This window comes from Sinohyriopsis cumingii, chromosome 13, assembly GCF_028554795.1.
Source record: "Sinohyriopsis cumingii isolate HCF-2022 chromosome 13, ASM2855479v2, whole genome shotgun sequence".
Classification (NCBI taxonomy): domain Eukaryota; kingdom Metazoa; phylum Mollusca; class Bivalvia; order Unionida; family Unionidae; genus Sinohyriopsis; species Sinohyriopsis cumingii.
Window position 1 is genome coordinate 47001422 of NC_142973.1, and position 26351 is coordinate 47027772.

Genomic DNA, 26351 nt, shown 5'->3' on the forward strand with positions numbered 1-26351 from the left:
CCCCATTTACAACTTCAGCTTCAGAGGATGTACTGAAATTCTTGAACAAATATAACTACTGTATGGACCAGTGGATTAGCATAGTTTTTCATTGCACTCTTATCTTCCTCTGAACAAAGTTAACCTCCACACCCATACAGAAAAAGTTTGTTTTAGACATCCTTATCAAAATGTATGCTAATAATTATTTAACTTCTGCCAGTTTTGATTGCATAGTTTCATTCTTGAATTTAGAGAACCAGTTTATGTATACAAGAAAGACTAATCTTAACCACAATTACATATGTCAGAAAACACCATCGTCAGAGAAAACTAAGAGAAATAAAAAACACTTTATAGTGACACTAAGTTCCTTCTTATCCTATGCAATAATGATTAAAATTCATTAAAATCAGTTTTTCCTTTGGTCATTTACGACAGTTTTTTTTTTGTCCTTGGTGGAAGGACTTATATTTGGGTCATTATCTTCATTATTTGGACATAATGTCGACAAGTAACTGGAGAAGAAAGCCTGGCGATGAATGTAAAAACAAAAGTAATTTGAAGTTATTCTGTCTTCTTGTTCTGAAGCAAATTGAATAGTTTAATGATGACGAAAGACTAAGATTTTGAAACTTTACTAGTTGTGTATGAAATGTACTCATTCTCAAAAAGGAGCATGCCCACCAAGATATATAGACGGAATAAAGCTATCGGTCAATCGATAGATTGATATATAGATATATATTTCATCATTCCAACGAAGGAAGATACCCATCAAGAGAATCAAAATACTTGAACAGGCAATACAATAGACATATAGGCAGACAAACAGGCAGACAGGTTTACAATGGATTGAGATTGAAGCAGACATACAGTTATACATAGAGACAGACAGATAGATGCGAATGAATCTATGTACCATAATGGTCCCGCAGAATGTTCATTAAAAGTAAATAAATTAAATGCCTTTTGGTTTCCTCTGCATTCTCTTTATACAGTTTAAACAATACATCACATAAATACATGGTTTACGCATCATATGAACTATATTTTTAACTTTACAATTTTGATTTTGTTTTAACGTTAATTGCTAGGTCTGAATTAATTAGAAACATTCACCACTTACTACCATTCGATTTACACTTTTAAAAACCAGGCTTGTCGATACTCGGAAGACTGGATCTCGCCCAAAATGCTCCTTATATTTTCATTTCCTTTGTAAACTCTATTCAAAGTGTAACTTTGAAACGCATCAGGAAATTGTTGTTGCAAATCACGCAAATATTCACACAAATATTCTCTTGCAAACTTTGATTCATATGCTGAACATCGATTGAAACTAACAAATAACGTAATTGTTATCTTTTGTTGTGTAAGGTTGTAAGGAATGGAAAGAAGAAAAAATAAGAACGTCGATTAAAACCAGCAAAGAACATGTGTGCGTCTGCGTGTGTGTGTGTGTGTGTGTGTGTGTGATTTGGATTTTTAACGTAGCTTTAATAATCTATCAGTCATATCGCTACGATGTCCGCAGTGCGATAGATTATAGTTATGTCTAGTACTGGGGCATCATGCCGCAGACATGTAGCATGATGTCCCACCCAGTCATATTATCCTGACACCAGGCGGACCAGTCCTAACACTAACCTCTTAATGCTGAGCGTGAAGCGAGGCAGCTGTTAGTAGCATTTTGTAAGTCTTTGGTATGACTCGACCGGGGATCAGCAAAGAACGTAATTGGTAGGTTGTGATTTTTCTTGTTGAGAATCTTTATTCTTCTTAAAACATCAAGTCTCAGTTTACCCACTTTCTTGATTTTCTAACCTATTTCACGAAAAGCAACAAGCAAACGTCATTAAATGTTGTTGATTGTTACAAATCGTGTGGGAGATATGTATTGGGAATTTGACAATGCTCCTGAACGTACGACTTATTGGAAAAGTATTTTACGTAACAATTGATGAATCTCCTTTAAAACTATTCTAGTGTCCAGATTATGTTTTAAAGAAAGTATATGATACTAATTTAAGATGATGCGCCAAAGCATATTCACGCCTGAATTTTCAATCAAGTGTTCGGTTCATTAGAAAGCGAAACCATACAAAAGGCATATGGTCAATTAAGTGTTTTATCGTTGCAGTTCAAAGATGAACAAGTAAGTCAAATTAGGAAAACTTTGATGTTCAAAAAAATTCACATTTACTCTGCGAATGTATGTCTGTCCATATAATCAGTAAGAATTAAGAATAAAATGTCTTCAGTTAGTTCGCTCTAAAATTGTAAGACATTTTCATGAAACTTGGTCTGTCCTTATTTCAAAATCAACAAATTTCATTTTACTCCCGTTCTCTTATTGTGTGTGTCTGAAGGTGATAAATACTGACTACCACTTGATCAATATCATAAGTAGGTAACATCTTCGGCTAGAGAGTTTATTCTGTTTCTCGGATTTTCAAATGCAACTGTTTCTGCTATAACTATGCATCACCACGGCTCCTGTTCATTCACTGGCTTTGTATGTAACTGCACGTGTTACATTTCCAATAAGTACCATGTTTCCGTTCTTTTAAATGTTTTGAACGCAACTGATCGTGCAAAAATTGTGATAATCACCATGTCCTGGAAGAAATCTTCTGCTCTTGATGAGGAGTATAATGCAGTGTATGGCTTCAGACACCATGTGCGGCCAGTGATTTCCTCCCTTTAAAGGTTTCAATTGAAATAAATAGTCGCATAATTGCGATTCGAATTCAATTGAATATATTATAATTTTCTTCCTAAGTTATGCTTTCGGTGAAAATAATATCGGTGTTTTCTCGTTGTGTATGTGACATATGTTGGGAAGTTATATTTGTAGTTGTAGATGGCTAGATGATCAACCTGTCTTGCATTTCTTTACCTTTCAGAGATCAATCTTCAGGACTTCAATCAGCCTCAGCTTTCAAAAGTTGACAACCCTATTAAGAATAAATATGCTTGATAAAGTTATATTTACAATTATACGGTGCAACATTTTGGAATTGTTATCTTCACAGAGCTGTAACAACAATAAGTAATCTTGCAGATGCGGAACGTCGATTGAAACCAAAAAAGAACATAATTGTTAGTTTTAATTTGTAAGCTTGTAAAGAATGTAAGAAAGAAAAAAAGAAGATCGACTTTAACCAACAAAGAACGTACTTGTTACATTTGTTTTGCAAGCTTTTAAGGAATGTAAAAGAAAAAAAGAACGTGGACTGAAACCAACATAGATCGTAATTGTTATTTTTTGTTTTGTAAAGTTGTATGGAATATAAAGGAGAAAAACTAAGAACGTCGAATATAACTAACAAAAAACGAAATTGTTAGTTTTGTTTTGTTGAGAATATTTATTCTTCTTAAAACTTCAGGTCTCTGTTTAACCACTTGCTTGATTTTTCAACTTATTTCTCGAAATACATCGAACAAGCGTCATTAAATCTTGTTGATGTTGCAAAATCGTGTGGGAAATATGTGTTTGGAATTAACAATGCTCCTGAACCCATGCCTTACAGGAAAGGTATTTAACGTAACAATTGATGAATCTCCTTTAAATATATCCTAATGTCCCGATTATTCCCGTTTGCAAGTTTATTCTGTTGTATAATGTCAAATTTAGGAAATCTACTCCTTATTCCATTTCTTTTTCGTTTTAATTTTAATTGATGAATGTTGGTTGTTTTATCCAGTCAGGAAACTATTTTTCCTCCACATGGGTCCAAACGAGGAAACTATCCTCAATACACCTAACGTACAAAAATGGTAATTTATGGCCGTTGCACACTTTTCTTTCTCCAAGTATACAGTTTTAAGAGGCTGTAAGTTTGGTCAGTTTTTTCCAGGAAATCATTTGTATCTTTAAAATATGGATAGTGTTTCTGCGCCAAAGTGTTTCGATTAAAATAAATCCGCTCGGCAACACGCTCAGTCTGTCTTGAACAATCTGAAACAATGTGCCACTTGTCCGAACTTCGCTTGGCATAGTCCAGTTCTAGACCCGTTTGTGACTTTTCGGATAAATATAACAATACCTTGGTATTGAATTCGGAATACAGCAGTCGAATTCCCTTGTGTTCAGAAATCTACCTAAACATACTTTACCAAGACTTCGTCTGATTTCCATTTACTATTCAAAAATATCGTCTGACTTCCATGTTTTCGGCAAGTTTCCGTCTGACTTTTATTTACCTTTTCAAGATTCAATCCGAGTCACATTTCTGTCTCACTTCAAACTGGGTTTGTAATAGGCTGATAATATTGCAAAATCATTTCGTTGTAGCTCTAATTCCAAAATGTACTGATGAAAGACATTGGTGGCATTACTTTTACTAGACTTCTTGATTGCCAGAGAACTGTTTTAGCATTAATTTTGCAACTCCCTATTTTATGATTTACTCAGGTTTGAGTTCTGGATAGAAACATCAGGTGTGCTTTTGTTTCGATAGACAGAAATGCATTTCTGCACATTCTCAGGCATACAGTTCTATGAATGCTATGGCATGCAGTTTAATACATCCTCAATGACAAAATAATTGCTTTTGATTTTGGATTCACGGGGCATCTATCAAACGAGGGACATTCTGTGTGAGAAACCCCATCTCCTGATGGAAGACTTTAAGTTGTGGCGTTGGCATACAAAACATAAGTGAGCGACAATTAGGTTACAGCGAAAAACGCTAGTACAATTTAGGACCATGCACACATTCTGAACGTAAAAGTACCCTTTCATCGACTTGCAATCAAATGAAGGCCGCCAGCGTCTGTATATATATGGCTCTTAGATCTTTCTACATGACACATGCAAGTAGAGAAATGGTGTTCATTTCTAAGGAGGTTGTGAATCAAATAAAATCCCTCCTGAATTAGTTTGTAAGCAAGACATTAATGGACGCAATTCGCACTATTGGTACAGTTTTCCTATCCTAAAGTTTGGTGTATTGCTTAGATAAAACCTGCAATCAACTTTGCCTAATGCATCTACTGCAAATATATTTGTTTCGTTTACTATAATATTCAACGCTGGCAGCAAGATCATGTATAATACTAAAGGTTTAGTAAAGAACATGCCAAATATCTGGTACACCAGGATTTCCTGAGGAAAAACTAATGATCTGAGCTCAAATCCAAATAAAGATGTTTTCATACAAAATTAATAATCTTACTTTATAATCTACAACCATATACACAATAAGCCTTCAATATGTTATTGATAAAAAAGACATTATTCAGATAGGCCCAATCTCCTACCCGCAATTAAGGAGAAACTTCAATCACACAGTAGAAATACAGTATAGATAACAGTTTGCCTTTTAAAAAAAATGATTGTATGTTGTTTACACATATATGTATGTTTGCGTGCGTGCATGTTTGCGCATGAGGATATAGTTTATCTTTCAAACGGTGTAATTGTAGATATAACAGTATGTCGTACATTTATTCTTAATGACGTTGTAGAGTTTTGAAATTGCAGGCTGATTATAGTTATATTTGTTGTCCTCTGAAATGTAATGAAACCCATGACAGGTTGATCATCTAAACATTTACATCTCCAATGATGACTTTCCTACATATGACATTGTGCAGGCATAAACTTTGAACTCTTGTGTGATAACGAGAGAGAGAGAGAGAGAGAGAGAGAGAGAGAGAGAGAGAGAGAGAGAGAGAGTGCGAGGGAGAGAGATGGAGAGAGAGAGAGGGAGAGAGAGAGGTCAATGATCGTTTGATACAGTAATCTGTAAATAACACAAAAACATTGTGAATAGGAACTTAGTATCATTCCTTTCAGTCTGGATTTGAAATCAGTTCAATGAAATTCGAGTCAAAGTTGGCTGGAGAAGGTCAAACGTGAAACGAGGTTTACAGACAGACATAAATGTTGAAATAAATTGAAGACATCTCTAAAAGAGTATTCTAGTGTCATAAAGTAAATGATAATAACACGTTCAGTACACTGAAATGTTCTTGTGTTAAAATAATTAAGGGCGATAGGCATCGTCATCCGGATTTAAAGATTAACCTCTGACTGAAAAATGAAGGTTATTACGCTCTTCCTACAGTTCCAATTAGAAACTCCTTATAGACAAGATAAGGATCTGTCCCACTGTAATGGAAAGCTGTTTTGCACCAACATCCATGTTTTTTTCCGGGAAGCGAGGGACACTCAGTGTGAGACATCCAAGCTTCTGATTCAAGGACTGTTCCGATTTCAGTTGTGGAGTTGGCATAAAACACAAAAGTGAGCGAAAATTAGACTAGGGCAAAAAAGAGTTATTACAAATATTGGATTATGCAAACATTCTAAAACTATATAAAAAAAATTTGCATCGGCCGCGAATCGAACCCGGGCCGCCCGCGTGGCAGGCGAGCATTCTACCACTGAACCACCGATGCACATTATTCCCTTGCTTCGTAAGGGCCTATCTCCCCACCGTGTCTTTACCTTAACTACCTAATATCATTTACATGTCTGTGTCATCTAATTCAGTAGGCGTTGATTTATTGATTGACTGCCTATGGGGTTACAATGCATGCTGTTAGAATAAACCGACACAACACATCTCTTTATTTGATTCTGAAACGGCGTAGATTACTTGGATTGAAGCACTTTCTAAATTGGAGACAGCCACATGATTTCTCACTTGCTAGTCTCTTCAAAGGTCTTGTCTGCTTGAATTTCATCTCACATCTATCCACAAGATGCATTTTAGTAGAAAACGGTATTCGTTTTCAAGGAGGTTGTAAATAGAACAAAGTCTATCCGGAATTGGTTTTTAAGCAAAATATTGATGGACGAATTCATAATATTTGTACAGATTTCCTATCATATCTTTAACGAAAGATGAATGTGCTGCTTAGAGAGAACCTAAAACGAACCTTGCCTAATCCACCTACTGGAATTATCTTTTTTGTTGCTGTGAAAATCAACTGTCAAATTAATGGTATGACCGTCGACTAGAATGGCAAATTTGGCTTCCATCGACATACATCAGCATGCATTCATCTTTATGCATAATGCAAGTGTCAAACGGGGACGCCGGCGAATGGAGAATGCTGTTTGATCAACGAATTGTCCAAGGGTCTATCGGCAGCAATTAATATTATGTAGATCTGAAACTCTTGATTATTATCAACAGTAAAATTCAGATGAGTTGGATTTCATTTAGAAGCATGCAAATAAAATATCATTTTAATTCTAAATATGTCTTCGTCATCGGAAATCGACTTTATCTTAAAGCATGTTAGTCTAAACAAAGTCAACTAATTACTTTTCATTTGTTACCCACAACAACAATCAGCTTGATTGCATAGTTTCGGTCTTGAATTTAGAGAACCAGTCTGTGTATACAACAATGAATAATGTCATCCATAAATTACATATATTACAAAACACCCTCTTCAGAGAAAACTAAGAGAGAAAAAGAAAACACTTTATAGGAACATTAAGTTCCTTCCTATCATCTGGTCTTAAATGATGGAAAGATTATTAAAATTCATTAAATTTAGTTTGATCATGGGTCATTTGCGACAGTTTTTTCTCCTTGGAAGAAGGACTTATATGTGTATGTCTCATAGATTTGGGAGATTAGCTTTGAAGCAAACTGAATAGTAAATGATATCAAAAGACTGATATTTCGAAACAATACTATTTGTGCATGAAATGTACACAAGGAAATGAAATATGTACGTTTCATCTATGATATAATCTTTTCATGTGCAAGGATCTGAGTAACAGCAGCGCACTGATATCAAGCTGTCGATAAGGTAGCGGCTCGTATGCAGGACAAATATAAAGGCGGATAATGGCACGATTATTTCCCATGTGAGGCTCGTTGGTCTAGGGGTATGATTCTCGCTTTGGGTGCGAGAGGTCCCGGGTTCAAATCCCGGACGAGCCCACCATTTTGGAAATGAAAGTTAATACTCATTTTGTAGTATCCTGGTAAATGGTTGAAGCAATCTCTCGGGACAGCCATGAGTGAAATATTTCATTTTCAATTATTCGTGTAAATGCAATACTTTTGACGGATTCATTTCGGAAACGCTGGTGAATTGTCATTTCTCCAAAACTTGAAATAGGTTTTCATATAGTTAGTCAAGTACAATTAATTGGAAGTTAACTTCCCAGAACCCCATTTACAACTTCAGCTTCAGAGGATGTACTGAAATTCTTGAACAAATATAACTACTGTATGGACCAGTGGATTAGCATAGTTTTTCATTGCACTCTTATCTTCCTCTGAACAAAGTTAACCTCCACACCCATACAGAAAAAGTTTGTTTTAGACATCCTTATCAAAATGTATGCTAATAATTATTTAACTTCTGCCAGTTTTGATTGCATAGTTTCATTCTTGAATTTAGAGAACCAGTTTATGTATACAAGAAAGACTAATCTTAACCACAATTACATATGTCAGAAAACACCATCGTCAGAGAAAACTAAGAGAAATAAAAAACACTTTATAGTGACACTAAGTTCCTTCTTATCCTATGCAATAATGATTAAAATTCATTAAAATCAGTTTTTCCTTTGGTCATTTGCGACAGTTTTTTTTTTGTCCTTGGTGGAAGGACTTATATTTGGGTCATTATCTTCATTATTTGGACATAATGTCGACAAGTAACTGGAGAAGAAAGCCTGGCGATGAATGTAAAAACAAAAGTAATTTGAAGTTATTCTGTCTTCTTGTTCTGAAGCAAATTGAATAGTTTAATGATGACGAAAGACTAAGATTTTGAAACTTTACTAGTTGTGTATGAAATGTACTCATTCTCAAAAAGGAGCATGCCCATCAAGATATATAGACGGAATAAAGCTATCGGTCAATCGATAGATTGATATATAGATATATATTTCATCATTCCAACGAAGGAAGATACCCATCAAGAGAATCAAAATACTTGAACAGGCAATACAATAGACATATAGGCAGACAAACAGGCAGACAGGTTTACAATGGATTGAGATTGAAGCAGACATACAGTTATACATAGAGACAGACAGATAGATGCGAATGAATCTATGTACCATAATGGTCCCGCAGAATGTTCATTAAAAGTAAATAAATTAAATGCCTTTTGGTTTCCTCTGCATTCTCTTTATACAGTTTAAACAATACATCACATAAATACATGGTTTACGCATCATATGAACTATATTTTTAACTTTACAATTTTGATTTTGTTTTAACGTTAATTGCTAGGTCTGAATTAATTAGAAACATTCACCACTTACTACCATTCGATTTACACTTTTAAAAACCAGGCTTGTCGATACTCGGAAGACTGGATCTCGCCCAAAATGCTCCTTATATTTTCATTTCCTTTGTAAGCTCTATTCAAAGTGTAACTTTGAAACGCATCAGGAAATTGTTGTTGCAAATCACACAAATATTCACACAAATATTCTCTTGCAAACTTTGATTCATATGCTGAACATCGATTGAAACTAACAAATAACGTAATTGTTATCTTTTGTTGTGTAAGGTTGTAAGGAATGGAAAGAAGAAAAAATAAGAACGTCGATTAAAACCAGCAAAGAACATGTGTGCGTCTGCGTGTGTGTGTGTGTGTGTGTGTGTGATTTGGATTTTTAACGTAGCTTTAATAATCTATCAGTCATATCGCTACGATGTCCGCAGTGCGACAGATTATAGTTATGTCTAGTACTGGGGCATCATGCCGCAGACATGTAGCATGATGTCCCACCCAGTCATATTATCCTGACACCAGGCGGACCAGTCCTAACACTAACCTCTTAATGCTGAGCGTGAAGCGAGGCAGCTGTTAGTAGCATTTTGTAAGTCTTTGGTATGACTCGACCGGGGATCAGCAAAGAACGTAATTGGTAGGTTGTGATTTTTCTTGTTGAGAATCTTTATTCTTCTTAAAACATCAAGTCTCAGTTTACCCACTTTCTTGATTTTCTAACCTATTTCACGAAAAGCAACAAGCAAACGTCATTAAATGTTGTTGATTGTTACAAATCGTGTGGGAGATATGTATTGGGAATTTGACAATGCTCCTGAACGTACGACTTATTGGAAAAGTATTTTACGTAACAATTGATGAATCTCCTTTAAAACTATTCTAGTGTCCAGATTATGTTTTAAAGAAAGTATATGATACTAATTTAAGATGATGCGCCAAAGCATATTCACGCCTGAATTTTCAATCAAGTGTTCGGTTCATTAGAAAGCGAAACCATACAAAAGGCATATGGTCAATTAAGTGTTTTATCGTTGCAGTTCAAAGATGAACAAGTAAGTCAAATTAGGAAAACTTTGATGTTCAAAAAAATTCACATTTACTCTGCGAATGTATGTCTGTCCATATAATCAGTAAGAATTAAGAATAAAATGTCTTCAGTTAGTTCGCTCTAAAATTGTAAGACATTTTCATGAAACTTGGTCTGTCCTTATTTCAAAATCAACAAATTTCATTTTACTCCCGTTCTCTTATTGTGTGTGTCTGAAGGTGATAAATACTGACTACCACTTGATCAATATCATAAGTAGGTAACATCTTCGGCTAGAGAGTTTATTCTGTTTCTCGGATTTTCAAATGCAACTGTTTCTGCTATAACTATGCATCACCACGGCTCCTGTTCATTCACTGGCTTTGTATGTAACTGCACGTGTTACATTTCCAATAAGTACCATGTTTCCGTTCTTTTAAATGTTTTGAACGCAACTGATCATTCAAAAATTGTGATAATCACCATGTCCTGGAAGAAATCTTCTGCTCTTGATGAGGAGTATAATGCAGTGTATGGCTTCAGACACCATGTGCGGCCAGTGATTTCCTCCCTTTAAAGGTTTCAATTGAAATAAATAGTCGCATAATTGCGATTCGAATTCAATTGAATATATTATAATTTTCTTCCTAAGTTATGCTTTCGGTGAAAATAATATCGGTGTTTTCTCGTTGTGTATGTGACATATGTTGGGAAGTTATATTTGTAGTTGTAGATGGCTAGATGATCAACCTGTCTTGCATTTCTTTACCTTTCAGAGATCAATCTTCAGGACTTCAATCAGCCTCAGCTTTCAAAAGTTGACAACCCTATTAAGAATAAATATGCTTGATAAAGTTATATTTACAATTATACGGTGCAACATTTTGGAATTGTTATCTTCACAGAGCTGTAACAACAATAAGTCATCTTGCAGATGCGGAACGTCGATTGAAACCAAAAAAGAACATAATTGTTAGTTTTAATTTGTAAGCTTGTAAAGAATGTAAGAAAGAAAAAAAGAAGATCGACTTTAACCAACAAAGAACGTACTTGTTACATTTGTTTTGCAAGCTTTTAAGGAATGTAAAAGAAAAAAAGAACGTGGACTGAAACCAACATAGATCGTAATTGTTATTTTTTGTTTTGTAAAGTTGTATGGAATATAAAGGAGAAAAACTAAGAACGTCGAATATAACTAACAAAAAACGAAATTGTTAGTTTTGTTTTGTTGAGAATATTTATTCTTCTTAAAACTTCAGGTCTCTGTTTAACCACTTGCTTGATTTTTCAACTTATTTCTCGAAATACATCGAACAAGCGTCATTAAATCTTGTTGATGTTGCAAAATCGTGTGGGAAATATGTGTTTGGAATTAACAATGCTCCTGAACCCATGCCTTACAGGAAAGGTATTTAACGTAACAATTGATGAATCTCCTTTAAATATATCCTAATGTCCCGATTATTCCCGTTTGCAAGTTTATTCTGTTGTATAATGTCAAATTTAGGAAATCTACTCCTTATTCCATTTCTTTTTCGTTTTAATTTTAATTGATGAATGTTGGTTGTTTTATCCAGTCAGGAAACTATTTTTCCTCCACATGGGTCCAAACGAGGAAACTATCCTCAATACACCTAACGTACAAAAATGGTAATTTATGGCCGTTGCACACTTTTCTTTCTCCAAGTATACAGTTTTAAGAGGCTGTAAGTTTGGTCAGTTTTTTCCAGAAAATCATTTGTATCTTTAAAATATGGATAGTGTTTCTGCGCCAAAGTGTTTCGATTAAAATAAATCCGCTCGGCAACACGCTCAGTCTGTCTTGAACAATCTGAAACAATGTGCCACTTGTCCGAACTTCGCTTGGCATAGTCCAGTTCTAGACCCGTTTGTGACTTTTCGGATAAATATAACAATACCTTGGTATTGAATTCGGAATACAGCAGTCGAATTCCCTTGTGTTCAGAAATCTACCTAAACATACTTTACCAAGACTTCGTCTGATTTCCATTTACTATTCAAAAATATCGTCTGACTTCCATGTTTTCGGCAAGTTTCCGTCTGACTTTTATTTACCTTTTCAAGATTCAATCCGAGTCACATTTCTGTCTCACTTCAAACTGGGTTTGTAATAGGCTGATAATATTGCAAAATCATTTCATTGTAGCTCTAATTCCAAAATGTACTGATGAAAGACATTGGTGGCATTACTTTTACTAGACTTCTTGATTGCCAGAGAACTGTTTTAGCATTAATTTTGCAACTCCCTATTTTATGATTTACTCAGGTTTGAGTTCTGGATAGAAACATCAGGTGTGCTTTTGTTTCGATAGACAGAAATGCATTTCTGCACATTCTCAGGCATACAGTTCTATGAATGCTATGGCATGCAGTTTAATACATCCTCAATGACAAAATAATTGCTTTTGATTTTGGATTCACGGGGCATCTATCAAACGAGGGACATTCTGTGTGAGAAACCCCATCTCCTGATGGAAGACTTTAAGTTGTGGCGTTGGCATACAAAACATAAGTGAGCGACAATTAGGTTACAGCGAGAAACGCTAGTACAATTTAGGACCATGCACACATTCTGAACGTAAAAGTACCCTTTCATCGACTTGCAATCAAATGAAGGCCGCCAGCGTCTGTATATATATGGCTCTTAGATCTTTCTACAAGACACATGCAAGTAGAGAAATGGTGTTCATTTCTAAGGAGGTTGTGAATCAAATAAAATCCCTCCTGAATTAGTTTGTAAGCAAGACATTAATGGACGCAATTCGCACTATTGGTACAGTTTTCCTATCCTAAAGTTTGGTGTATTGCTTAGATAAAACCTGCAATCAACTTTGCCTAATGCATCTACTGCAAATATATTTGTTTCGTTTACTATAATATTCAACGCTGGCAGCAAGATCATGTATAATACTAAAGGTTTAGTAAAGAACATGCCAAATATCTGGTACACCAGGATTTCCTGAGGAAAAACTAATGATCTGAGCTCAAATCCAAATAAAGATGTTTTCATACAAAATTAATAATCTTACTTTATAATCTACAACCATATACACAATAAGCCTTCAATATGTTATTGATAAAAAAGACATTATTCAGATAGGCCCAATCTCCTACCCGCAATTAAGGAGAAACTTCAATCACACAGTAGAAATACAGTATAGATAACAGTTTGCCTTTTTAAAAAAAATGATTTTATGTTGTTTACACATATATGTATGTTTGCGTGCGTGCATGTTTGCGCATGAGGATATAGTTTATCTTTCAAACGGTGTAATTGTAGATATAACAGTATGTCGTACATTTATTCTTAATGACGTTGTAGAGTTTTGAAATTGCAGGCTGATTATAGTTCTATTTGTTGTCCTCTGAAATGTAATGAAACCCATGACAGGTTGATCATCTAAACATTTACATCTCCAATGATGACTTTCCTACATATGACATTGTGCAGGCATAAACTTTGAACTCTTGTGTGATAACGAACGAGAGAGAGAGAGAGAGAGAGAGAGAGAGAGAGAGAGAGAGAGTGCGAGGGAGAGAGAGGGAGAGAGAGAGAGGGAGAGAGAGAGGTCAATGATCGTTTGATACAGTAATCTGTAAATAACACAAAAACATTGTGAATGGGAACTTAGTATCATTCCTTTCAGTCTGGATTTGAAATCAGTTCAATGAAATTCGAGTCAATGTTGGCTGGAGAAGGTCAAACGTGAAACGAGGTTTACAGACAGACATAAATGTTGAAATAAATTGAAGACATCTCTAAAAGAGTATTCTAGTGTCATAAAGTAAATGATAATAACACGTTCAGTACACTGAAATGTTCTTGTGTTAAAATAATTAAGGGCGATAGGCATCGTCATCCGGATTTAAAGATTAACCTCTGACTGAAAAATGAAGGTTATTACGCTCTTCCTACAGTTCCAATTAGAAACTCCTTATAGACAAGATAAGGATCTGTCCCACTGTAATGGAAAGCTGTTTTGCACCAACATCCATGTTTTTTTCCGGGAAGCGAGGGACACTCAGTGTGAGACATCCAAGCTTCTGATTCAAGGACTGTTCCGATTTCAGTTGTGGAGTTGGCATAAAACACAAAAGTGAGCGAAAATTAGACTAGGGCAAAAAGAGTTATTACAAATATTGGATTATGCAAACATTCTAAAACTATATAAAAAAAATTTGCATCGGCCGCGAATCGAACCCGGGCCGCCCGCGTGGCAGGCGAGCATTCTACCACTGAACCACCGATGCACATTATTCCCTTGCTTCGTAAGGGCCTATCTCCCCACCGTGTCTTTACCTTAACTGCCTAATGTCATTTACATGTCTGTGTCATCTAATTCAGTAGGCGTTGATTTATTGATTGACTGCCTATGGGGTTACAATGCATGCTGTTAGAATAAACCGACACAACACATCTCTTTATTTGATTCTGAAACGGCGTAGATTACTTGGATTGAAGCACTTTCTAAATTGGAGACAGCCACATGATTTCTCACTTGCTAGTCTCTTCAAAGGTCTTGTCTGCTTGAATTTCATCTCACATCTATCCACAAGATGCATTTTAGTAGAAAACGGTATTCGTTTTCAAGGAGGTTGTAAATAGAACAAAGTCTATCCGGAATTGGTTTTTAAGTAAAATATTGATGGACGAATTCATAATATTTGTACAGATTTCCTATCATATCTTTAACGAAAGATGAATGTGCTGCTTAGAGAGAACCTAAAACGAACCTTGCCTAATCCACCTACTGGAATTATCTTTTTTGTTGTTGTGAAAATCAACTGTCAAATTAATGGTATGACCGTCGACTAGAATGGCAAATTTGGCTTCCATCGACATACATCAGCATGCATTCATCTTTATGCATAATGCAAGTGTCAAACGGGGACGCCGGCGAATGGAGAATGCTGTTTGATCAACGAATTGTCCAAGGGTCTATCGGCAGCAATTAATATTATGTAGATCTGAAACTCTTGATTATTATCAACAGTAAAATTCAGATGAGTTGGATTTCATTTAGAAGCATGCAAATAAAATATCATTTTAATTCTAAATATGTCTTCGTCATCGGAAATCGACTTTATCTTAAAGCATGTTAGTCTAAACAAAGTCAACTAATTACTTTTCATTTATTACCCACAACAACAATCAGCTTGATTGCATAGTTTCGGTCTTGAATTTAGAGAACCAGTCTGTGTATACAACAATGAATAATGTCATCCATAAATTACATATATTACAAAACACCCTCTTCAGAGAAAACTAAGAGAGAAAAAGAAAACACTTTATAGGAACATTAAGTTCCTTCCTATCATCTGATCTTAAATGATGCAAAGATTATTAAAATTCATTAAATTTAGTTTGATCATGGGTCATTTGCGACAGTTTTTTCTCCTTGGAAGAAGGACTTATATGTGTATGTCTCATAGATTTGGGAGATTAGCTTTGAAGCAAACTGAATAGTAAATGATATCAAAAGACTGATATTTCGAAACAATACTATTTGTGCATGAAATGTACACAAGGAAATGAAATATGTACGTTTCATCTATGATATAATCTTTTCATGTGCAAGGATCTGAGTAACAGCAGCGCACTGATATCAAGCTGTCGATAAGGTAGCGGCTCGTATGCAGGACAAATATAAAGGCGGATAATGGCACGATTATTTCCCATGTGAGGCTCGTTGGTCTAGGGGTATGATTCTCGCTTTGGGTGCGAGAGGTCCCGGGTTCAAATCCCGGACGAGCCCACCATTTTGGAAATGAAAGTTAATACTCATTTTGTAGTATCCTGGTAAATGGTTGAAGCAATCTCTCGGGACAACCATGAGTGAAATATTTCATTTTCAATTATTCGTGTAAATGCAATACTTTTGACGGATTCATTTCGGAAACGCTGGTGAATTGTCATTTCTCCAAAACTTGAAATAGGTTTTCATATAGTTAGTCAAGTACAATTAATTGGAAGTTAACTTCCCAGAACCCCATTTACGACTTCAGCTTCAGAGGATGTACTGAAATTCTTGAACAAATATAACTACTGTATGGACCAGTGGATTAGCATAGTTTTTCATTGCACTCTTATCTTCCTCTGAACAAAGTTAACCTCCACACCCATACAGAAAAAGTTTGTTTTAGACATCCTTATCAAAATGTATGCTAATAATTATTTAACTTCTGCCAGTTTTGATTGCATAGTTTCATTCTTGAATTTAGAGAACCAGTTTATGTATACAAGAAAGACTAATCTTAACCACAATTACATATGTCAGAAAACACCATCGTCAGAGAAAACTAAGAGAAATAAAAAACACTTTATAGTGACACTAAGTTCCTTCTTATCCTATGCAATAATGATTAAAATTCATTAAAATCAGTTTTTCCTTTGGTCATTTGCGACAGTTTTTTTTTGTCCTTGGAGGAAGGACTTATATTTGGGTCATTATCTTCATTATTTGGACATAATGTCGACAAGTAACTGGAGAAGAAAGCCTGGCGATGAATGTAAAAACAAAAGTAATTTGAAGTTATTCTGTCTTCTTGTTCTGAAGCAAATTGAATAGTTTAATGATGACGAAAGACTAAGATTTTGAAACTTTACTAGTTGTGTATGAAATGTACTCATTCTCAAAAAGGAGCATGCCCATCAAGATATATAGACGGAATAAAGCTATCGGTCAATCGATAGATTGATATATAGATATATATTTCATCATTCCAACGAAGGAAGATACCCATCAAGAGAATCAAAATACTTGAACAGGCAATACAATAGACATATAGGCAGACAAACAGGCAGACAGGTTTACAATGGATTGAGATTGAAGCAGACATACAGTTATACATAGAGACAGACAGATAGATGCGAATGAATATATGTACCATAATGGTCCCGCAGAATGTTCATTAAAAGTAAATAAATTAAATGCCTTTTGGTTTCCTCTGCATTCTCTTTATACAGTTTAAACAATACATCACATAAAACATGGTTTACGCATCATATGAACTATATTTTTAACTTTACAATTTTGATTTTGTTTTAACGTTAATTGCTAGGTCTGAATTAATTAGAAACATTCACCACTTACTACCATTCGATTTACACTTTTAAAAACCAGGCTTGTCGATACTCGGAAGACTGGATCTCGCCCAAAATGCTCCTTATATTTTCATTTCCTTTGTAAGCTCTATTCAAAGTGTAACTTTGAAACGCATCAGGAAATTGTTGTTGCAAATCACACAAATATTCACACAAATATTCTCTTGCAAACTTTGATTCATATGCTGAACATCGATTGAAACTAACAAATAACGTAATTGTTATCTTTTGTTGTGTAAGGTTGTAAGGAATGGAAAGAAGAAAAAATAAGAACGTCGATTAAAACCAGCAAAGAACATGTGTGCGTCTGCGTGTGTGTGTGTGTGTGTGATTTGGATTTTTAACGTAGCTTTAATAATCTATCAGTCATATCGCTACGATGTCCGCAGTGCGACAGATTATAGTTATGTCTAGTACTGGGGCATCATGCCGCAGACATGTAGCATGATGTCCAACCCAGTCATATTATCCTGACACCAGGCGGACCAGTCCTAACACTAACCTCTTAATGCTGAGCGTGAAGCGAGGCAGCTGTTAGTAGCATTTTGTAAGTCTTTGGTATGACTCGACCGGGGATCAGCAAAGAACGTAATTGGTAGGTTGTGATTTTTCTTGTTGAGAATCTTTATTCTTCTTAAAACATCAAGTCTCAGTTTACCCACTTTCTTGATTTTCTAACCTATTTCACGAAAAGCAACAAGCAAACGTCATTAAATGTTGTTGATTGTTACAAATCGTGTGGGAGATATGTATTGGGAATTTGACAATGCTCCTGAACGTACGACTTATTGGAAAAGTATTTTACGTAACAATTGATGAATCTCCTTTAAAACTATTCTAGTGTCCAGATTATGTTTTAAAGAAAGTATATGATACTAATTTAAGATGATGCGCCAAAGCATATTCACGCCTGAATTTTCAATCAAGTGTTCGGTTCATTAGAAAGCGAAACCATACAAAAGGCATATGGTCAATTAAGTGTTTTATCGTTGCAGTTCAAAGATGAACAAGTAAGTCAAATTAGGAAAACTTTGATGTTCAAAAAAATTCACATTTACTCTGCGAATGTATGTCTGTCCATATAATCAGTAAGAATTAAGAATAAAATGTCTTCAGTTAGTTCGCTCTAAAATTGTAAGACATTTTCATGAAACTTGGTCTGTCCTTATTTCAAAATCAACAAATTTCATTTTACTCCCGTTCTCTTATTGTGTGTGTCTGAAGGTGATAAATACTGACTACCACTTGATCAATATCATAAGTAGGTAACATCTTCGGCTAGAGAGTTTATTCTGTTTCTCGGATTTTCAAATGCAACTGTTTCTGCTATAACTATGCATCACCACGGCTCCTGTTCATTCACTGGCTTTGTATGTAACTGCACGTGTTACATTTCCAATAAGTACCATGTTTCCGTTCTTTTAAATGTTTTGAACGCAACTGATCGTGCAAAAATTGTGATAATCACCATGTCCTGGAAGAAATCTTCTGCTCTTGATGAGGAGTATAATGCAGTGTATGGCTTCAGACACCATGTGCGGCCAGTGATTTCCTCCCTTTAAAGGTTTCAATTGAAATAAATAGTCGCATAATTGCGATTCGAATTCAATTGAATATATTATAATTTTCTTCCTAAGTTATGCTTTCGGTGAAAATAATATCGGTGTTTTCTCGTTGTGTATGTGACATATGTTGGGAAGTTATATTTGTAGTTGTAGATGGCTAGATGATCAACCTGTCTTGCATTTCTTTACCTTTCAGAGATCAATCTTCAGGACTTCAATCAGCCTCAGCTTTCAAAAGTTGACAACCCTATTAAGAATAAATATGCTTGATAAAGTTATATTTACAATTATACGGTGCAACATTTTGGAATTGTTATCTTCACAGAGCTGTAACAACAATAAGTCATCTTGCAGATGCGGAACGTCGATTGAAACCAAAAAAGAACATAATTGTTAGTTTTAATTTGTAAGCTTGTAAAGAATGTAAGAAAGAAAAAAAGAAGATCGACTTTAACCAACAAAGAACGTACTTGTTACATTTGTTTTGCAAGCTTTTAAGGAATGTAAAAGAAAAAAAGAACGTGGACTGAAACCAACATAGATCGTAATTGTTATTTTTTGTTTTGTAAAGTTGTATGGAATATAAAGGAGAAAAACTAAGAACGTCGAATATAACTAACAAAAAACGAAATTGTTAGTTTTGTTTTGTTGAGAATATTTATTCTTCTTAAAACTTCAGGTCTCTGTTTAACCACTTGCTTGATTTTTCAACTTATTTCTCGAAATACATCGAACAAGCGTCATTAAATCTTGTTGATGTTGCAAAATCGTGTGGGAAATATGTGTTTGGAATTAACAATGCTCCTGAACCCATGCCTTACAGGAAAGGTATTTAACGTAACAATTGATGAATCTCCTTTAAATATATCCTAATGTCCCGATTATTCCCGTTTGCAAGTTTATTCTGTTGTATAATGTCAAATTTAGGAAATCTACTCCTTATTCCATTTCTTTTTCGTTTTAATTTTAATTGATGAATGTTGGTTGTTTTATCCAGTCAGGAAACTATTTTTCCTCCACATGGGTCCAAACGAGGAAACTATCCTCAATACACCTAACGTACAAAAATGGTAATTTATGGCCGTTGCACACTTTTCTTTCTCCAAGTATACAGTTTTAAGAGGCTGTAAGTTTGGTCAGTTTTTTCCAGGAAATCATTTGTATCTTTAAAATATGGATAGTGTTTCTGCGCCAAAGTGTTTCGATTAAAATAAATCCGCTCGGCAACACGCTCAGTCTGTCTTGAACAATCTGAAACAATGTGCCACTTGTCCGAACTTCGCTTGGCATAGTCCAGTTCTAGACCCGTTTGTGACTTTTCGGATAAATATAACAATACCTTGGTATTGAATTCGGAATACAGCAGTCGAATTCCCTTGTGTTCAGAAATCTACCTAAACATACTTTACCAAGACTTCGTCTGATTTCCATTTACTATTCAAAAATATCGTCTGACTTCCATGTTTTCGGCAAGTTTCCGTCTGACTTTTATTTACCTTTTCAAGATTCAATCCGAGTCACATTTCTGTCTCACTTCAAACTGGGTTTGTAATAGGCTGATAATATTGCAAAATCATTTCATTGTAGCTCTAATTCCAAAATGTACTGATGAAAGACATTGGTGGCATTACTTTTACTAGACTTCTTGATTGCCAGAGAACTGTTTTAGCATTAATTTTGCAACTCCCTATTTTATGATTTACTCAGGTTTGAGTTCTGGATAGAAACATCAGGTGTGCTTTTGTTTCGATAGACAGAAATGCATTTCTGCACATTCTCAGGCATACAGTTCTATGAATGCTATGGCATGCAGTTTAATACATCCTCAATGACAAAATAATTGCTTTTGATTTTGGATTCACGGGGCATCTATCAAACGAGGGACATTCTGTGTGAGAAACCCCATCTCCTGATGGAAGACTTTAAGTTGTGGCGTTGGCATACAAAACATAAGTGAGCGACAATTAGGTTACAGCGAGAAACGCTAGTACAATTTAGGACCATGCACACATTCTGAACGTAAAAGTACCCTTTCATCGACTTGCAATCAAATGAAGGCCGCCAGCGTCTGTATATATATGGCTCTTAGATCTTTCTACAAGACACATGCAAGTAGAGAAATGGTGTTCATTTCTAAGGAGGTTGTGAATCAAATAAAATCCCTCCTGAATTAGTTTGTAAGCAAGACATTAATGGACGCAATTCGCACTATTGGTACAGTTTTCCTATCCTAAAGTTTGGTGTATTGCTTAGATAAAACCTGCAATCAACTTTGCCTAATGCATCTACTGCAAATATATTTGTTTCGTTTACTATAATATTCAACGCTGGCAGCAAGATCATGTATAATACTAAAGGTTTAGTAAAGAACATGCCAAATATCTGGTACACCAGGATTTCCTGAGGAAAAACTAATGATCTGAGCTCAAATCCAAATAAAGATGTTTTCATACAAAATTAATAATCTTACTTTATAATCTACAACCATATACACAATAAGCCTTCAATATGTTATTGATAAAAAAGACATTATTCAGATAGGCCCAATCTCCTACCCGCAATTAAGGAGAAACTTCAATCACACAGTAGAAATACAGTATAGATAACAGTTTGCCTTTTTAAAAAAAATGATTGTATGTTGTTTACACATATATGTATGTTTGCGTGCGTGCATGTTTGCGCATGAGGATATAGTTTATCTTTCAAACGGTGTAATTGTAGATATAACAGTATGTCGTACATTTATTCTTAATGACGTTGTAGAGTTTTGAAATTGCAGGCTGATTATAGTTCTATTTGTTGTCCTCTGAAATGTAATGAAACCCATGACAGGTTGATCATCTAAACATTTACATCTCCAATGATGACTTTCCTACATATGACATTGTGCAGGCATAAACTTTGAACTCTTGTGTGATAACGAACGAGAGAGAGAGAGAGAGAGAGAGAGAGAGAGAGAGAGAGAGAGAGAGAGTGCGAGGGAGAGAGAGGGAGAGAGAGAGAGGGAGAGAGAGAGGTCAATGATCGTTTGATACAGTAATCTGTAAATAACACAAAAACATTGTGAATGGGAACTTAGTATCATTCCTTTCAGTCTGGATTTGAAATCAGTTCAATGAAATTCGAGTCAATGTTGGCTGGAGAAGGTCAAACGTGAAACGAGGTTTACAGACAGACATAAATGTTGAAATAAATTGAAGACATCTCTAAAAGAGTATTCTAGTGTCATAAAGTAAATGATAATAACACGTTCAGTACACTGAAATGTTCTTGTGTTAAAATAATTAAGGGCGATAGGCATCGTCATCCGGATTTAAAGATTAACCTCTGACTGAAAAATGAAGGTTATTACGCTCTTCCTACAGTTCCAATTAGAAACTCCTTATAGACAAGATAAGGATCTGTCCCACTGTAATGGAAAGCTGTTTTGCACCAACATCCATGTTTTTTTCCGGGAAGCGAGGGACACTCAGTGTGAGACATCCAAGCTTCTGATTCAAGGACTGTTCCGATTTCAGTTGTGGAGTTGGCATAAAACACAAAAGTGAGCGAAAATTAGACTAGGGCAAAAAGAGTTATTACAAATATTGGATTATGCAAACATTCTAAAACTATATAAAAAAAATTTGCATCGGCCGCGAATCGAACCCGGGCCGCCCGCGTGGCAGGCGAGCATTCTACCACTGAACCACCGATGCACATTATTCCCTTGCTTCGTAAGGGCCTATCTCCCCACCGTGTCTTTACCTTAACTGCCTAATGTCATTTACATGTCTGTGTCATCTAATTCAGTAGGCGTTGATTTATTGATTGACTGCCTATGGGGTTACAATGCATGCTGTTAGAATAAACCGACACAACACATCTCTTTATTTGATTCTGAAACGGCGTAGATTACTTGGATTGAAGCACTTTCTAAATTGGAGACAGCCACATGATTTCTCACTTGCTAGTCTCTTCAAAGGTCTTGTCTGCTTGAATTTCATCTCACATCTATCCACAAGATGCATTTTAGTAGAAAACGGTATTCGTTTTCAAGGAGGTTGTAAATAGAACAAAGTCTATCCGGAATTGGTTTTTAAGTAAAATATTGATGGACGAATTCATAATATTTGTACAGATTTCCTATCATATCTTTAACGAAAGATGAATGTGCTGCTTAGAGAGAACCTAAAACGAACCTTGCCTAATCCACCTACTGGAATTATCTTTTTTGTTGTTGTGAAAATCAACTGTCAAATTAATGGTATGACCGTCGACTAGAATGGCAAATTTGGCTTCCATCGACATACATCAGCATGCATTCATCTTTATGCATAATGCAAGTGTCAAACGGGGACGCCGGCGAATGGAGAATGCTGTTTGATCAACGAATTGTCCAAGGGTCTATCGGCAGCAATTAATATTATGTAGATCTGAAACTCTTGATTATTATCAACAGTAAAATTCAGATGAGTTGGATTTCATTTAGAAGCATGCAAATAAAATATCATTTTAATTCTAAATATGTCTTCGTCATCGGAAATCGACTTTATCTTAAAGCATGTTAGTCTAAACAAAGTCAACTAATTACTTTTCATTTATTACCCACAACAACAATCAGCTTGATTGCATAGTTTCGGTCTTGAATTTAGAGAACCAGTCTGTGTATACAACAATGAATAATGTCATCCATAAATTACATATATTACAAAACACCCTCTTCAGAGAAAACTAAGAGAGAAAAAGAAAACACTTTATAGGAACATTAAGTTCCTTCCTATCATCTGATCTTAAATGATGCAAAGATTATTAAAATTCATTAAATTTAGTTTGATCATGGGTCATTTGCGACAGTTTTTTCTCCTTGGAAGAAGGACTTATATGTGTATGTCTCATAGATTTGGGAGATTAGCTTTGAAGCAAACTGAATAGTAAATGATATCAAAAGACTGATATTTCGAAACAATACTATTTGTGCATGAAATGTACACAAGGAAATGAAATATGTACGTTTCATCTATGATATAATCTTTTCATGTGCAAGGATCTGAGTAACAGCAGCGCACTGATATCAAGCTGTCGATAAGGTAGCGGCTCGTATGCAGGACAAATATAAAGGCGGATAATGGCACGATTATTTCCCATGTGAGGCTCGTTGGTCTAGGGGTATGATTCTCGCTTTGGGTGCGAGAGGTCCCGGGTTCAAATCCCGGACGAGCCCACCATTTTGGAAATGAAAGTTAATACTCATTTTGTAGTATCCTGGTAAATGGTTGAAGCAATCTCTCGGGACAACCATGAGTGAAATATTTCATTTTCAATTATTCGTGTAAATGCAATACTTTTGACGGATTCATTTCGGAAACGCTGGTGAATTGTCATTTCTCCAAAACTTGAAATAGGTTTTCATATAGTTAGTCAAGTACAATTAATTGGAAGTTAACTTCCCAGAACCCCATTTACGACTTCAGCTTCAGAGGATGTACTGAAATTCTTGAACAAATATAACTACTGTATGGACCAGTGGATTAGCATAGTTTTTCATTGCACTCTTATCTTCCTCTGAACAAAGTTAACCTCCACACCCATACAGAAAAAGTTTGTTTTAGACATCCTTATCAAAATGTATGCTAATAATTATTTAACTTCTGCCAGTTTTGATTGCATAGTTTCATTCTTGAATTTAGAGAACCAGTTTATGTATACAAGAAAGACTAATCTTAACCACAATTACATATGTCAGAAAACACCATCGTCAGAGAAAACTAAGAGAAATAAAAAACACTTTATAGTGACACTAAGTTCCTTCTTATCCTATGCAATAATGATTAAAATTCATTAAAATCAGTTTTTCCTTTGGTCATTTGCGACAGTTTTTTTTTGTCCTTGGAGGAAGGACTTATATTTGGGTCATTATCTTCATTATTTGGACATAATGTCGACAAGTAACTGGAGAAGAAAGCCTGGCGATGAATGTAAAAACAAAAGTAATTTGAAGTTATTCTGTCTTCTTGTTCTGAAGCAAATTGAATAGTTTAATGATGACGAAAGACTAAGATTTTGAAACTTTACTAGTTGTGTATGAAATGTACTCATTCTCAAAAAGGAGCATGCCCATCAAGATATATAGACGGAATAAAGCTATCGGTCAATCGATAGATTGATATATAGATATATATTTCATCATTCCAACGAAGGAAGATACCCATCAAGAGAATCAAAATACTTGAACAGGCAATACAATAGACATATAGGCAGACAAACAGGCAGACAGGTTTACAATGGATTGAGATTGAAGCAGACATACAGTTATACATAGAGACAGACAGATAGATGCGAATGAATATATGTACCATAATGGTCCCGCAGAATGTTCATTAAAAGTAAATAAATTAAATGCCTTTTGGTTTCCTCTGCATTCTCTTTATACAGTTTAAACAATACATCACATAAAACATGGTTTACGCATCATATGAACTATATTTTTAACTTTACAATTTTGATTTTGTTTTAACGTTAATTGCTAGGTCTGAATTAATTAGAAACATTCACCACTTACTACCATTCGATTTACACTTTTAAAAACCAGGCTTGTCGATACTCGGAAGACTGGATCTCGCCCAAAATGCTCCTTATATTTTCATTTCCTTTGTAAGCTCTATTCAAAGTGTAACTTTGAAACGCATCAGGAAATTGTTGTTGCAAATCACACAAATATTCACACAAATATTCTCTTGCAAACTTTGATTCATATGCTGAACATCGATTGAAACTAACAAATAACGTAATTGTTATCTTTTGTTGTGTAAGGTTGTAAGGAATGGAAAGAAGAAAAAATAAGAACGTCGATTAAAACCAGCAAAGAACATGTGTGCGTCTGCGTGTGTGTGTGTGTGTGTGATTTGGATTTTTAACGTAGCTTTAATAATCTATCAGTCATATCGCTACGATGTCCGCAGTGCGACAGATTATAGTTATGTCTAGTACTGGGGCATCATGCCGCAGACATGTAGCATGATGTCCAACCCAGTCATATTATCCTGACACCAGGCGGACCAGTCCTAACACTAACCTCTTAATGCTGAGCGTGAAGCGAGGCAGCTGTTAGTAGCATTTTGTAAGTCTTTGGTATGACTCGACCGGGGATCAGCAAAGAACGTAATTGGTAGGTTGTGATTTTTCTTGTTGAGAATCTTTATTCTTCTTAAAACATCAAGTCTCAGTTTACCCACTTTCTTGATTTTCTAACCTATTTCACGAAAAGCAACAAGCAAACGTCATTAAATGTTGTTGATTGTTACAAATCGTGTGGGAGATATGTATTGGGAATTTGACAATGCTCCTGAACGTACGACTTATTGGAAAAGTATTTTACGTAACAATTGATGAATCTCCTTTAAAACTATTCTAGTGTCCAGATTATGTTTTAAAGAAAGTATAT

General features: G+C 35.2%; 6 non-coding genes across 6 annotated transcripts; 3 read left to right on the forward strand and 3 right to left on the reverse strand.

The window, feature by feature from the left end:
- Positions 1-6319: 6319 nt before the first annotated feature.
- On the reverse strand, positions 6320-6390 carry Trnag-gcc (transfer RNA glycine (anticodon GCC)). Its single transcript has one exon. It is a non-coding gene; the product is annotated as a tRNA-Gly (tRNA).
- Positions 6391-7823: 1433 nt separating this feature from the next.
- Trnap-ugg (transfer RNA proline (anticodon UGG)) lies at positions 7824-7895 on the forward strand. Its single transcript has one exon. It is a non-coding gene; the product is annotated as a tRNA-Pro (tRNA).
- Positions 7896-14438: 6543 nt separating this feature from the next.
- Positions 14439-14509, reverse strand: Trnag-gcc (transfer RNA glycine (anticodon GCC)). Its single transcript has one exon. It is a non-coding gene; the product is annotated as a tRNA-Gly (tRNA).
- A 1433-nt stretch (positions 14510-15942) lies between these two features.
- Positions 15943-16014, forward strand: Trnap-ugg (transfer RNA proline (anticodon UGG)). Its single transcript has one exon. It is a non-coding gene; the product is annotated as a tRNA-Pro (tRNA).
- A 6541-nt stretch (positions 16015-22555) lies between these two features.
- Trnag-gcc (transfer RNA glycine (anticodon GCC)) lies at positions 22556-22626 on the reverse strand. Its single transcript has one exon. It is a non-coding gene; the product is annotated as a tRNA-Gly (tRNA).
- A 1433-nt stretch (positions 22627-24059) lies between these two features.
- Positions 24060-24131, forward strand: Trnap-ugg (transfer RNA proline (anticodon UGG)). The gene has a single exon. It is a non-coding gene; the product is annotated as a tRNA-Pro (tRNA).
- The last annotated feature ends 2220 nt before the right edge of the window (positions 24132-26351 follow it).